Raw genomic sequence first — 12500 nt, forward strand, 5'->3', positions numbered from 1 at the left:
GAGAGAGAGAGAGAGAGAGAGAGAGAGAGAGAGAGAGAGAGAGAGAGAGAGAGAGAGAGAGAGAGAGAGAGAGAGAGAGAGAGAGAGAGAGAGAGAGAGAAAACCATAATAATAATAACAATACAAAATGCTAGTAAAGAAAAAGTTTTTCACTGCCAACGTTTTCATTCGATTGTAATCTAGTTAACGGTCACTTCTGAAGATGTATGTTGTACATACGAAACGTCAAGGAAATTAACTTTGTTTAACATGCGTTTTGGTTCCATGTTTATCACCGCGGTTTGTGTTTTGTTTCTTCTATGTTCAAGTCGTTCAACTTCTAGTCACGGGAGCAGGCGATTAATGTGCGCGGCGGTAATAAAGGTGATGTAATTACGTTAATAAGACAAACATTTGAAGACTAAAGACGTAATATTGAATGTACAAATTATAGCACTAATTGGATTATTCAAATATGGACAAATTTGTACCCTTTTGTGAAAAATAACAGCCAAATTTGCTTCAACCGTCAAAAAACCAATAATGATAACGATCGCGATAATAACGGTTTATTCACATCACATCCGCGCAGTGGCTTTTTGTTTGAATAGATCTACTTACATGCAATACAACTAAAAATTACGTTAACAGGATGGATGGATGGAATCCTGACGCTAACTATATAGAAAATAATTATCAAAACAAAAAGAACCGTCCCGGGTGGGCTTGAACCACCAACCTTTCGGTTAACAGCCGAACGCGCTAACCGATTGCGCCACGGAGACTTGCACAATTTTCATCAAATTTTGTGGAAGAAATTTTAACTTGCGTAAGGTTTCTGTTACATTATTGTATCTTGCTCGAAAGACATGAAAAGCGAAAAACCGGGGCAGTTGGGTAGTAACTGTCTTGGCCAATGAAACAACACAAAACAGGTGTTATAGAACCAGTTCGACAGAGAGAAGTAGATTAAGACCTTTGTTAAATGAAGTTCAACCATGTTTGGCCTGTTGGTCTAGTGGCATGATTCTCGCTTTGGGTGCGTTGCGATAGGTGCCGGTTCGACTCCCGGAGAGGCCCTTTGTAATACTCTTTTGTCAATGAACACAACATAATAACGAAGCAGGCAATATTACGATGGTTTTTGTGACGTCACAACGGCCATATGAAACAACGGAACACCTTCCTCCTTTTTTTGCAGACAATTCCAACTGACTACCATGAAACCCTAGATTAAACTATCACTTAACCAACTGTTTCTGCTGGCCGGGAAACATTTCTAACGACTTCTGGGAAAATATTAATCTAAAGTAATTTTGATCTAGTCCTCTTGTTTTAAACCGATCAGGGCGAATAAACTAATCAAAAAAAAAAATACAGGAAAAGAGAAATCAGAGTACAGTCAGTTAGAAATATTAAAATTATAATATTTTCCAGCTGGCTTACTTAAAAGGAAAAGTTGGTCCGTGTGAGGGTCGAACTCACGACCTTGGCGTTATCAGCACCACGCTCTACCGACTGAGCTAACGGACCAGACACATTATCCTCGTGCCATTTTTTGTTAAGTACTACTGCCTTTGTACAGAAACGTTGTCAAAAGTTTGGCCTAATGAGGAACAGCACCCACTTATTGGCTTTGTTCAAACTGATTTGGTTTTATTCTTTAAGATGTATGTATATATTGTTTACGTGCTTTCTGAAACGATGAGTACATTTTCGTTGAAATGTAGTTATCCCGAAATTATTTATTAGAAGTTGTTTCCCATTTATTTTATAATCATGTCTCGTCAAGGAACTAGAATGAAAAGCAACATATTTCTTAAATTATCTGTTTTTCTAAAATGAAATTCTAAGTACATTTAGAAAAAAAAAATAAAACTAATCACCAATTCATGCCTCTAACATTGTTTTTTCAATAGTTATAGTAACTTGTATATTGAACCAAATGCTTACGGTTTGGGGAATAAGCTCAAATGGTAGAACGCCCGCTTAGCATGCGGAAGGTACCGGGATCGATACCCGGATTCTCCAGCAGTCTTTACTTTACTAGCTAATATGCAGCTTTACGTTTTTCTGAAGGCATATTTTTTTCGGATTATTGTTGTACAAATAACGGTTTGTAAACTTTTTATTTGGATAATTTTCCCTAGCTATCAGAGAAGATGAGAATACTCCTATTAATGAATTTTCCGCTGTCGCTCTAAAAGAACGTGGACTTCAATCGACCAGCGGTAAACGGGCAATACCTAGAGCACCTTTCGGTATATTTGTCGCGCGGTACTCTTTTACGCTTTGTAGCGCAACCTTTCTCAAAACAGCTGTATAACACAGATAACACAAAGATTCTTTGAAGAATTACTTTTTCCTTTGCGACTTGCTTTATTGTAACCTGGCAGTTAAAGGTTTAATTTCATCTTTCAGAACTGAAATTGACGCCCTCCTTTGACACGGAATGGCAAGGAAAGGTTAAATGGCCGCACCCGAGCCTTGCTAGCCCACACACTGCAGATCTAATCCCAGTCTTCTTTCTATTAAACAACTGAGAGTATTCATGATTGAAAAACGTTACTCTGGTTTAAAAAATGTAAAGATGTTAGTAAAAATTTTTGTACAAGTCCCAACTTCAGCCTTCATCAGGGGAAAGTGACAAGGAATTTGTAAAAAGGCACGTTCTTATACTATGCAAATCAGCAAATCGGAGCTAATTATGTCCTGTCCCTTAGGGCTAAATTTAAAAATTCGTGCGGCAAATGCATGCCATCACCGCGGTTCAGCGGATTCCTACAAGTGTTAATTTCCCATGCTTCTAAAATACGTCTGTTGCGCCAATTTCTGCTTGTACGTAAAATCTTTGAAGATTCCCAGGAGATTATGGGGCGCCGTTTGTAAATTTATTATTTAGACCGAATTTATGCCATTTTCCCCTTATTTATAAATAATTGGAAATGCCACAAAATTTGTTTATAAATAAGACACAAGAACTTGTCCGTTGATATGTAAATAATTATTTTAGGTACGTCCTGATTTATGAATAACCTTTTACCATAGAGTTATTATATACAAATAATAAATTAAACAACTTCAATTAGTTATATATCAGGTCATCTCTAAAATAGTTATTTACATATCATAAAGTTTGTAAATCCCATTATTTATAAATAAATTACTTCGCCGGGAGTGTAAATTCATTATTTAGAAATAATAAATTTCACCTCGCCGAGTGTAAATTTATTATTTGTAAATAATGAACTTCACTGAGTGTGTAAATTCATTATTTAGAAATAATGAATTTCTCCTCGCCAAGTGTAAATTTATTTTTTATAAATAATGAACTTCATTGAGTGCGTAAATTCATTATTTAGAAATAATGAAGTTTCATTTCGCCGACTGTAAATTTATTATTTAGAAATAATGAATTTAACCTTGTGTGTAAATTCATTATTTAGAAATTAATTATTTAGAAATAATGAAGTTGATCTCGCCGAGTGTAAATTTGTTACTTAGAAATAATGAACTTCACTGAGTATGTAAATTCATTATTTAGAAATAATGAAAGTATGAATGGCTGACCCAGCGTCTCTTGCCCGATCGATTTCGGAGGCTGTTTCCCGCGCTATCTGTGAGACAGTTAATGCTACCCTTGCTCAGGTAGGTAACGGCGGCGGTATGTAGCCTGAAATTCAGCAGTGGCGGATCTGGGGGAGGGGCCCGGGGAGCCCGTTCTCTCTCCCCCCCCCCCCACCCCCCGCCTGAACTATCTATTATGGAGTTCTTATTCACTCAGCAATTCGGCAGCTCACACTGCAACCAGAACAACTACTCAAAGGCCGAGGTAACTGGTAAATTTTAAGAAAAGAAACTGCTGCATGAAGAAAATAAAAATCGCTTGGCGTGTTAAGTGAAAGGTCTGATTTCTATTGAAATTCAATAATGGTTTAAACGTAAATGAATTTAGCTTTCCACGTGTACGATCTTTGGACTTGCCTGGAATAGACATGCCCAGCCGTGACTTGATCAAGCCAAACAAAGTGTGTCACACAGCTATCCGTCCAAAGGTCACAAAGGTCACAAAGAATTTAACCTGCGAGCAGACTCACGTTTGAATCAAACGCGCGAGTGACGAAGAGGAATGGCGATCGGCGGGAAAGAGGTGCCAAGAAGTGACTTTCTCCTCTCGCGGCTTCGCCCGTCGATTTCTCGCTCTCAGCTACGCCGAGCGCGTTTGTGCTCCAACGTGAGCCTGTTCGCAGGCTACAAAGAATTATCTAAGCATGTAAATACATTGTTCGACTTCCCGATTTTAAAAGTTCTGCATTTTCTTCATGCAGCAATTTCTTGGCTTAAAATTTACCTGTTACCTCGGCCTTTGAGTACTTGTTGTCGTTGTCGTTGTTCCTGTTGCAGTGTGAGCTGCCGAATTGTTGAGTGAATAAGAACTACATAATAGATATTTGAAGCATGATTCCCGCTTAAATTCAATTAACCAAAATAGGGGGGGGGGGGGCTCCCCCAAATCCGCCACTGCTGAATTTCAGGCTGCATACGTACCTGAGCAAGGGCAGCATTAACTGCCTCACTTATAGTGCGAGAAAAAGCCTCCGAAGTCGATCGGGCAAGAGACGCTAGGTCAGCCATTCATACTTTTATTATTTCTAAATAATGAATTTACATACTCAGTGAAGTTCATTATTTTTAATTATTATATGGCTGCGTCTTACAAAGACTGGGAACTACCGAATTCACGAATATGATTGGCTGAAATCGATATTGACCGCGGTCTAGATTTTCCCATCTAGACCGGCATTTAGCTAGACCAGTTTCATTTTGCGTTGACAAAGTAGCAAACTGAAATACAAAAATGTTCACCATTTTCTTTTATTTTCTTCTCAATCATTTATGGCACTGCCAAAAAGCCTGATGATAAAACAAACAAGTAGAGAGAACGAGCAAATTTCAGCAGGTTTAAGTTAAGCTCATCGCCGTTCGCAAGCGAACTGTCGGCAAACCAGTTACATTAAACGAATTAAAGTTTTCTTTTTTACCATATAATAAACATCTTATTAACCGAGCTAAGTCGGTCTGTGTGGGAGAAAATTCATTATTTCTAAATAATGAATCTACACACTCAATGAAGTTCATTATTTATAAATAATAAATTTACACTCGGCGAGGAGAAATTCATTATTTCTAAATAATGAATTTATACACTCAGTGAAGTTCATTATTTATAGATAATAAATTTACACTCGGCGAAGTGAAATTTATTATTTCTAAATAATGAATTTACACTCCCGGCGAAGTAATTTATTTATAAATAATGGGATTTACAAACTTTATGATATGTAAATAACTATTTAAGAGATGGCCTGATTTTTAAATAATTGAAGTTATTTAGTTTATTATTTATATATAATAACTCTATGGTAAAAGATTATTTATAAATCAGAACGTACCTAAAGTAATTATTTACATATCAACGGACAAGTTCTTGTGTCTTATTTATAAACAAATTTTGTGGCATTTCCTATTATTTATAAATAAGGAGAAAATGGCATAAATTCGGTCTAAATAATAAATTTACAAACGGCGCCCCATAGGAGATGGTGTGGCCAGAGTGTAAACAATGTTCCGCTAAAGCTGACTTGTGCGAGTGTTTGTTTACAGCCGCTTTTTGATGTTCTCTGAGCCGGGTGGAAAATTTTCGTTTCGTTTCCCCGATGTAGCTTTTGTCACAACCTTGACAGGGAATTGAATAAATTGCGCCACGAGTCTGATCTTTCGGGATTGGGTCTTTTGCTTTGGAAAATAAATTGCCGATGGTATGGTGTGGTTTTAAAGCAACTTTGATACTGTGATTACTTAGGATTCGCTTAATCGGTTCCGTAGTGCCCTTGACATACGGTAAAATGCAGAAACCTCTTTTGTCTTTGTCTTTGGAGCGAACTACTCTTACAGCAATGAAAGAAGAAGGAAATATAAATTCATCAAACGAGACAAGTCGACCAAAGAAATGTCATTGAACTAACGCGACAAATGTAATCCAGGGCGTCTATTTACGTTTAAGTAATGTTTTAAAAGCGCTTTATACTCTGATAAAACATGGGTTTTTGACCAATCAGAGCGTGCGCAGGGTCCTATCTATATTATAATGGTCATTTATTCGCAAATTACGTTCCATATAATTCTTGAAATTTTTCACTCGACTCTTGCGTAGATCTTAAAAGTAAATCCATCGGATAACACAACCAAAAAAAAATTCCCAGTGGTAAAACATGTGAAGCTTCGTTGAGCAATTTTCAAAAGTAATAAAAAATTAAAAAGTGCAACATCTGTAAGGCACCGATGGGATTTGAACCCATGACCTCCTGTTTACTAGACAGGCGCTCTAACCAACTGAGCTACGGCGCCCTACATTAGATAACCTCGCGTATTATTGTTTATTTGTTTTTTTTTAAAATAATAATGACATGTCCACTTTCACGCTTGGTAATTTCCAGCAGTACTAAGATAGCTCAATACCTCTCAGGGTGTTCAACCTCAAAAGGTCCACAGCGGGAGCTTTCGTGGTTCCTTTTAGCGTATTGAGCTCAAAAAATTATGACAGGAGATAATGTGTTGTTTTAGAATTGGTACCTCTTAGGGGTCCCTCGGGGACCACCTGGGCTTTGATTGGGCGTTTGAAAGGCGGGGTGCGAAAACTTCCAGAGCTCAAATTCTAAAAATAAAAAGATACCAGAAAGGGTTGAATCCTAGGGTTGGTATGGGAGATGGACGCTCCGGGTCATGGGCTCCTGATCTTGCTATATTGACGGAACGCAGACAAATAATTAGCGGAGTTGGACTGGTAACTACACGACAACACAGAACAATAACCATAATAATAAATGTTTAGCAGGGAGCATACTACATCAAAGGTGTTCTTCACTGGGGCCCTGCAACTGTTCTCAGATGAGTTTACACATTGTGCAATAACATTCACACAAATCTCAGGTTTTAAGAACAAGTTCGCATTTAGCGACTATAGTTTCACGTGCTTTGCAGCCGCAAGATGGCAGGATTCGATGTCCCGTGGAGAGAAATCTTGAATTTTTTTTTTAACTGCCGGCTTCCTACGTTTATTTATTTTTTTTTAAACTTTCTGTCTTTATTGCTAGCAAATATCATTTCTTTTTGTTCTTTTTTTTTAACTTCCTAGCTTAATTTTCTGTTTATTTTTGGACAATGTGGAGATAATTGTAAATAAAATCTGTTTCTGGAAAGAAAAGTAGGGGTCACCGAGCTCGTTAAATCCAAGCAAAGCTAAAGCAGTGGCCATCTGCCCTATCATTGTTCATTTTAGTACTTAGCGCGCGCACTTGATGCATGACGTGGCTCACTCTTCATCCTCTCCTGATACCGGCGAAATGTTTAAACAACCTGCCAAAATACTCTTCACCCTCAAAGATGTTCTCATCATTCTGTACGATAATAGGGGTTAAGCGGGTTATGGGTTGCTTGTAATGGAATGGTCAATGTCATCATCTGTCTTTTTCGCGAAATCTTATTAGCAAAACGTATGAAAGAAATTGATTAATTACTCCATTTAAAATACCCTGGAACACAACAAAAAAAAAAAAATAGAAAAGTTTAAAACGACGGTTTTGTCGTTGCAGAATACAAAAGTTGAAATTGACATTAAACACAAAAATTGAAGTCAACCGTCAACTAATTGCGAGTAGATTTTTGGTTTCTCCGACTAAAATTCGTACATAAATATTTGTGGTTACCAACCCACTAACAATCAATAACATAAGCTTTGTTAAGATCATAGTTCGATACCGTTATTTAAGGTATCGATCCTAATATGAAGTTGCTGAAGGATAAAAGATTAATGGAGCTCAGTTACGTCAACACCTTTCGTTTTTTTCTTTTTGTTTTGTTTTTACTGACTCAAAATTTTGCAAGAGCTGGCTAGAGTTGAGTAGCAAGATATAGTCTCATAGGAAAAACAATCATGTGTTTCCGGCCGGGTTCGAACCGGCGACCTTTCGCGTGTAAAGCGGACGTGATAACCACTACACTACGGAAACCGGTTACGAATGAAAGCTGCCATACTCTGTGGTGTACCAATCAGGAACTGGTAGTTTCTAGTTTTTTGATCAGGAAGACAGAAAAAAATAAGTCTACGAAGTACAGCAAACAGCTGAACATTTGCCTACTTCTCACGATGCTCAATATTGAAGTTTTTCAAAAACAACGCTATCCTTGTTTTAGCGTTAGGCAGAGGATCTCAATGGGGTTAACCGTCAAACGGCCAAAACATTAACCGTCAACCGTCAAAACCGCAATATTTTTATTGTCAACCGTCAAATGAGCAAGCCAATATTAGCCGTCAAATGTCTCAGATATCCTTGATTAAGAACTAAACGATTGTCTAGGGGCAAGGTATGCTGTTTATAAAGGAACGTTTTAATATATCACAAAAAGTATGCTTATGTTCAAGTCCTTCAACTTCTAGTCACAGGAGCAGGCGATTAATGCGCGCGGCGGCAATGAAGGTGATGTAATTACGTTAATAAGACAAACATTTGAATAGTAAAAACGCAATATTGAATGCACAAATTATAGTACTAATTGGATTATTCAAATATGGCCAAATTTGTACCCTTTTATGAAAACTTACGGCCTAATTTGCTTCAACCGTCAAAAAACCAATAATGATAACGATCACGATAATAACGGTTTATTCACATCACATCCGCGCAGTGGCTGTTTGATTGAGAAGACCTACTAACATGCAATACAACTAAAAATTACGCTAACAGGATGGACTCTGACGCTAACTATATAGAAAACAATTATCAAAACAGAAACAATCGTCCCCGATTGGGCTTGAACCACCAACCTTTCGGGTAACAGCCGAACGTGCTAACCGATTGCGCCACGGAGAATTCCATGGAGGGGATTTGTACGATTTTCATCAAATTGAATTGTGTGGATGAAATTTTAACTTACGTAAGGTTTCTGCTACATTATTGTATCTTGCTCGAAAGACATGAAAAGCGAAAAACCAGGGAAGTTGGATAGTAACTGTCTTAGCCAATAAGCTAACAAATAACTGGTGTTATATAGTACCAGTTCAATAGAGAGAAGTAGGTTAAGACCTTTCTCAAATGAATATTCAACCCCGTTTGGCCTGTTGCTCTAGTGACATGATTCTCACTTAGGGTGCTATAGGTCCCTCTTTTATTGATGAACACGACATCAAAACGAAACAAGCTGCGATGGCTTATGTGACGTCACAAATGCCATATGAAACAGTGAATTACCTTCCCCCTTTAAAACAAATATCTTTCATTTTTGTGCAAACAATTCTAACTGACCACAATGAAGCCTCTTCTACGACTTAATCAACTGTTTCTGTTGGCATCCATATTTTTCAAACCGGTACTTTCCAGCCCCGCGGGGGTGGGGGATTACTGCCGTATATGGGCTAAATAGGTAAGTGCCGCAGTAAAGGGTATGGTTTTCAAGCAGTTTACTCTAGCATGGTGTATATAAATCAGAGCGAAACTGACCAGTTGGTTGAAGATTTTATCTAAACTAAGGAAACCAGGAATTGCCACTCAAAAATATAAAAAAATGAAATCGGCAAGTTTAAATTTTTGCAACTCAGCCTCAACAGCGTCGATTGATGACTATCATAAAACACTACTGGATATTATTAACTGGGGTCCCAGCGGAACATCCCCACCCAGAAATTCCAAAAGTACCCCCCCCTCCGCGGGTTTTCAGCTACATGTAGTAACATTATAGACAAAGGTAAATTTGATCTAGTCCTTTTGTTTTGTAGCGATCAAAAAAAATATATAAAACAGGTTTTTAATGGAAATAAAGGTCAAGAATTAGGAAAAGAGAGATCAGATAAATCAGATAAAAATCTTAAGATAGTATTTTCCAGTTGATTTAGTTAAAAGAAATATTGGTCCGTGTGAGGGTCAAACTTACGACCTTGGCGTTATCAGCACCACGCTCTGCCGACTGAGCTAACGGACCAGACACATTAACCTCAGTGCCGTCTTTCATTAAGTTATACTGCCTTTGTACAAGAAATTTACCATAAGTTAGGTCCGGTGAGATATAGCAAACGCTTAGTGATGTCAGATTATTGTTTCTATGAGATACTTTAATATCTTTAACAGACAACAACAGTTTATTTTCTACTACTGTAAGCAACTAAAAGAATTTACAAGACTGTAATTATAAATATATAAATAAACAGTACAGTACATACAGTAGTGGGACACCCAAAATAACTAAAAAGCTAAACTAGTTGGGTGACCGTAATTATGATAATTAAAAATGTAAGAGTCAGGAAAGAGGCACAACAAGTACATTGGTACACATAAGTATCACAAACTTGGTACAAGATTAAATATACAAAACAAAACAAAATAAATAGATATAAACCATCAAAATATCAGTAAAGATTAATAGAGACTAATGAAATGCGAAGTTAGTTCTTTTTTAAATTGATTAGAAGTACAAAACTTGAATCTTTCATCGAGTTCATTCCATAATTTAGGTCCATTAAATCGAATATTAAATTTGCCATAATTTGTTCGAATTTTTGGAAGATAGAAAGTAGATCTAGATGCAACGCGAGTATTTACATTATGTTTACAAGATGTTTTGACAAAAAAAGAATCAAAGATCTTTGGTAGTTTGCCAGTATTAAACTGGTGCATGAAAAGGAGAGTTTGAAGCTTAATATAATCTTGAAGTTTAAGAAGGTTAAGCTTAGCAAACAAAGGACTTGTATGTATATCAAAATTTGAGAAAGTAATTAAACGGATTGTTTTCCTTTGTATTATTTGAAGTGGTTTAATATTATGATCATAAGTGTTGCCCCAAACTATACAGCCGTAGGAGAGAAAAGGAAGAATAATGGCATGGTATAATTGAACTAGTGTTTTCGTATTAACAAAATGTCTAATCTTAGATAGGACACCAATACCCCTAGATATTTTTTTTGAAATTTGTTGAATTTGTTCTTTCCAATTTAGATGACAGTCTATGATAATGCCAAGGTACTTAACACTCTTTTGTTGATTAATTGGCTTACTATCTATTTCAATGTTCAAGGAATTGTTTATCTTTTTTTGATGAGGATGAAATATTACAAAATGTGTTTTAGTAATATTGAGAGATAGTTTGTTGGCACGAAGCCATAGGCTAATTTCACTGAGTTCTCGATTAACATTTTGCTCTAGATGCTGTAAATCACCATGGGTATAAAATAGATTAGAATCATCAGCAAATAAATGGAAATCAAAAATAGATGAACAATTAGTGAAATCATTAAAGTGCCTATGAAGTAAAAAATAATTGCTGCTTGTTTGAAAGGCTTTTCAAAGTAAAGAAGAATGGCGTTTTCCTTTTTGGAATGTCTTTTTTCGTTTTAGATATATTCACGTTTTTGTATTATGCAAATGAGGAAAGTGATGATGTCATAGGTGGTTCCTCTAAAACAGCACAACACTCAATCGAGAATAATTGAAGAAATATTAAAGCAGTGTTCTTCAAACTTGGCAACAGCAATGCAAAACATTACAAAAGAAACAGAATGACACCTACTACGCTGTTGCCATGGCAACACTCTTGGCTCCAGTCTCTTTTTGTGAAATACCAAACATCCCCATTTGCAACCTTCTAAAGTGGGACAGAGGGTCTTGTTCGGAACACACATGGTTCCCATATTGTCTTAACTCTCCCAATTAGATTGGTGGGGGTGGATGATCCTTGTTTAAGATAAAATCTGGGAATTTTAGTCTTAATTAAAACAGACTCAGCGGCATAACTGTTGTCATGGCAACAGCACGACGGGTGTCACTATGTTTCTTTTGTGATGTACATTGCTGTTGCCAAGTTTAAAGAACGCTCCTTTAATATTTCTAGAGTTATTCTCGATTGAGTGTTGTGCTGTTTTAGTGGAACCACCTATGACGTCATCACTTTCCTTACAAAAACGTAAATATTTCTAAAACGAAAAAAGATATTCCAAAAAGGAAAACGCCATTCTTCTTTACTTTGAAAAGCCTTTCAACTAAGCAGCAATTATTTTTTACTTCATAGGCACTTTAATATAAATCAGGAATAATACTGGGCCAAGCACAGAGCCTTGTGGTACCCCACATGTTATTTGCACAGGATTTGAGTCAAAATTGTTTAGAGAAATAAATTGCTGTCTGTTAGTTAAGTATGAGGGGAACCACTCATTTGGTAAACCACGAATTCCATAATGTTCCAGTTTAGCTAAGAGAAAGTTGTGATCTACTGTATCGAAGGCTTTACTTAAGTCCAAAAATATCCCGCAAGAATATAATTTACTTTCAATGGCTCTTTGGATTTTATCAGTGATAAGCATAGAGGCCTGAGTAGTGGAGCGTCCACTACGAAAACCAAATTGATTATTATCTAGTATATTATGTTTATCTAACTATCAGATGTTAAGTTATATTCAAATTTGCAAATTTGTCTGA

The 12500-nt window shown here is 36.7% G+C and overlaps 5 non-coding genes across 5 annotated transcripts; all 5 read right to left on the reverse strand.

The window, feature by feature from the left end:
* Window positions 1-690: 690 nt before the first annotated feature.
* Window positions 691-765, reverse strand: Trnan-guu (transfer RNA asparagine (anticodon GUU)). Its single transcript has one exon. It is a non-coding gene; the product is annotated as a tRNA-Asn (tRNA).
* A 674-nt stretch (window positions 766-1439) lies between these two features.
* Trnai-gau (transfer RNA isoleucine (anticodon GAU)) lies at window positions 1440-1512 on the reverse strand. Its single transcript has one exon. It is a non-coding gene; the product is annotated as a tRNA-Ile (tRNA).
* Window positions 1513-6313: 4801 nt separating this feature from the next.
* Window positions 6314-6387, reverse strand: Trnat-agu (transfer RNA threonine (anticodon AGU)). Its single transcript has one exon. It is a non-coding gene; the product is annotated as a tRNA-Thr (tRNA).
* Window positions 6388-7975: 1588 nt separating this feature from the next.
* On the reverse strand, window positions 7976-8048 carry Trnav-uac (transfer RNA valine (anticodon UAC)). Its single transcript has one exon. It is a non-coding gene; the product is annotated as a tRNA-Val (tRNA).
* A 1893-nt stretch (window positions 8049-9941) lies between these two features.
* Window positions 9942-10014, reverse strand: Trnai-gau (transfer RNA isoleucine (anticodon GAU)). The gene has a single exon. It is a non-coding gene; the product is annotated as a tRNA-Ile (tRNA).
* Window positions 10015-12500: the final 2486 nt, after the last annotated feature.

This window comes from Orbicella franksi, chromosome 9 (genome assembly GCF_964199315.1).
Source record: "Orbicella franksi chromosome 9, jaOrbFran1.1, whole genome shotgun sequence".
In the NCBI taxonomy this organism is placed as follows: Eukaryota; Metazoa; Cnidaria; class Anthozoa; order Scleractinia; family Merulinidae; genus Orbicella; species Orbicella franksi.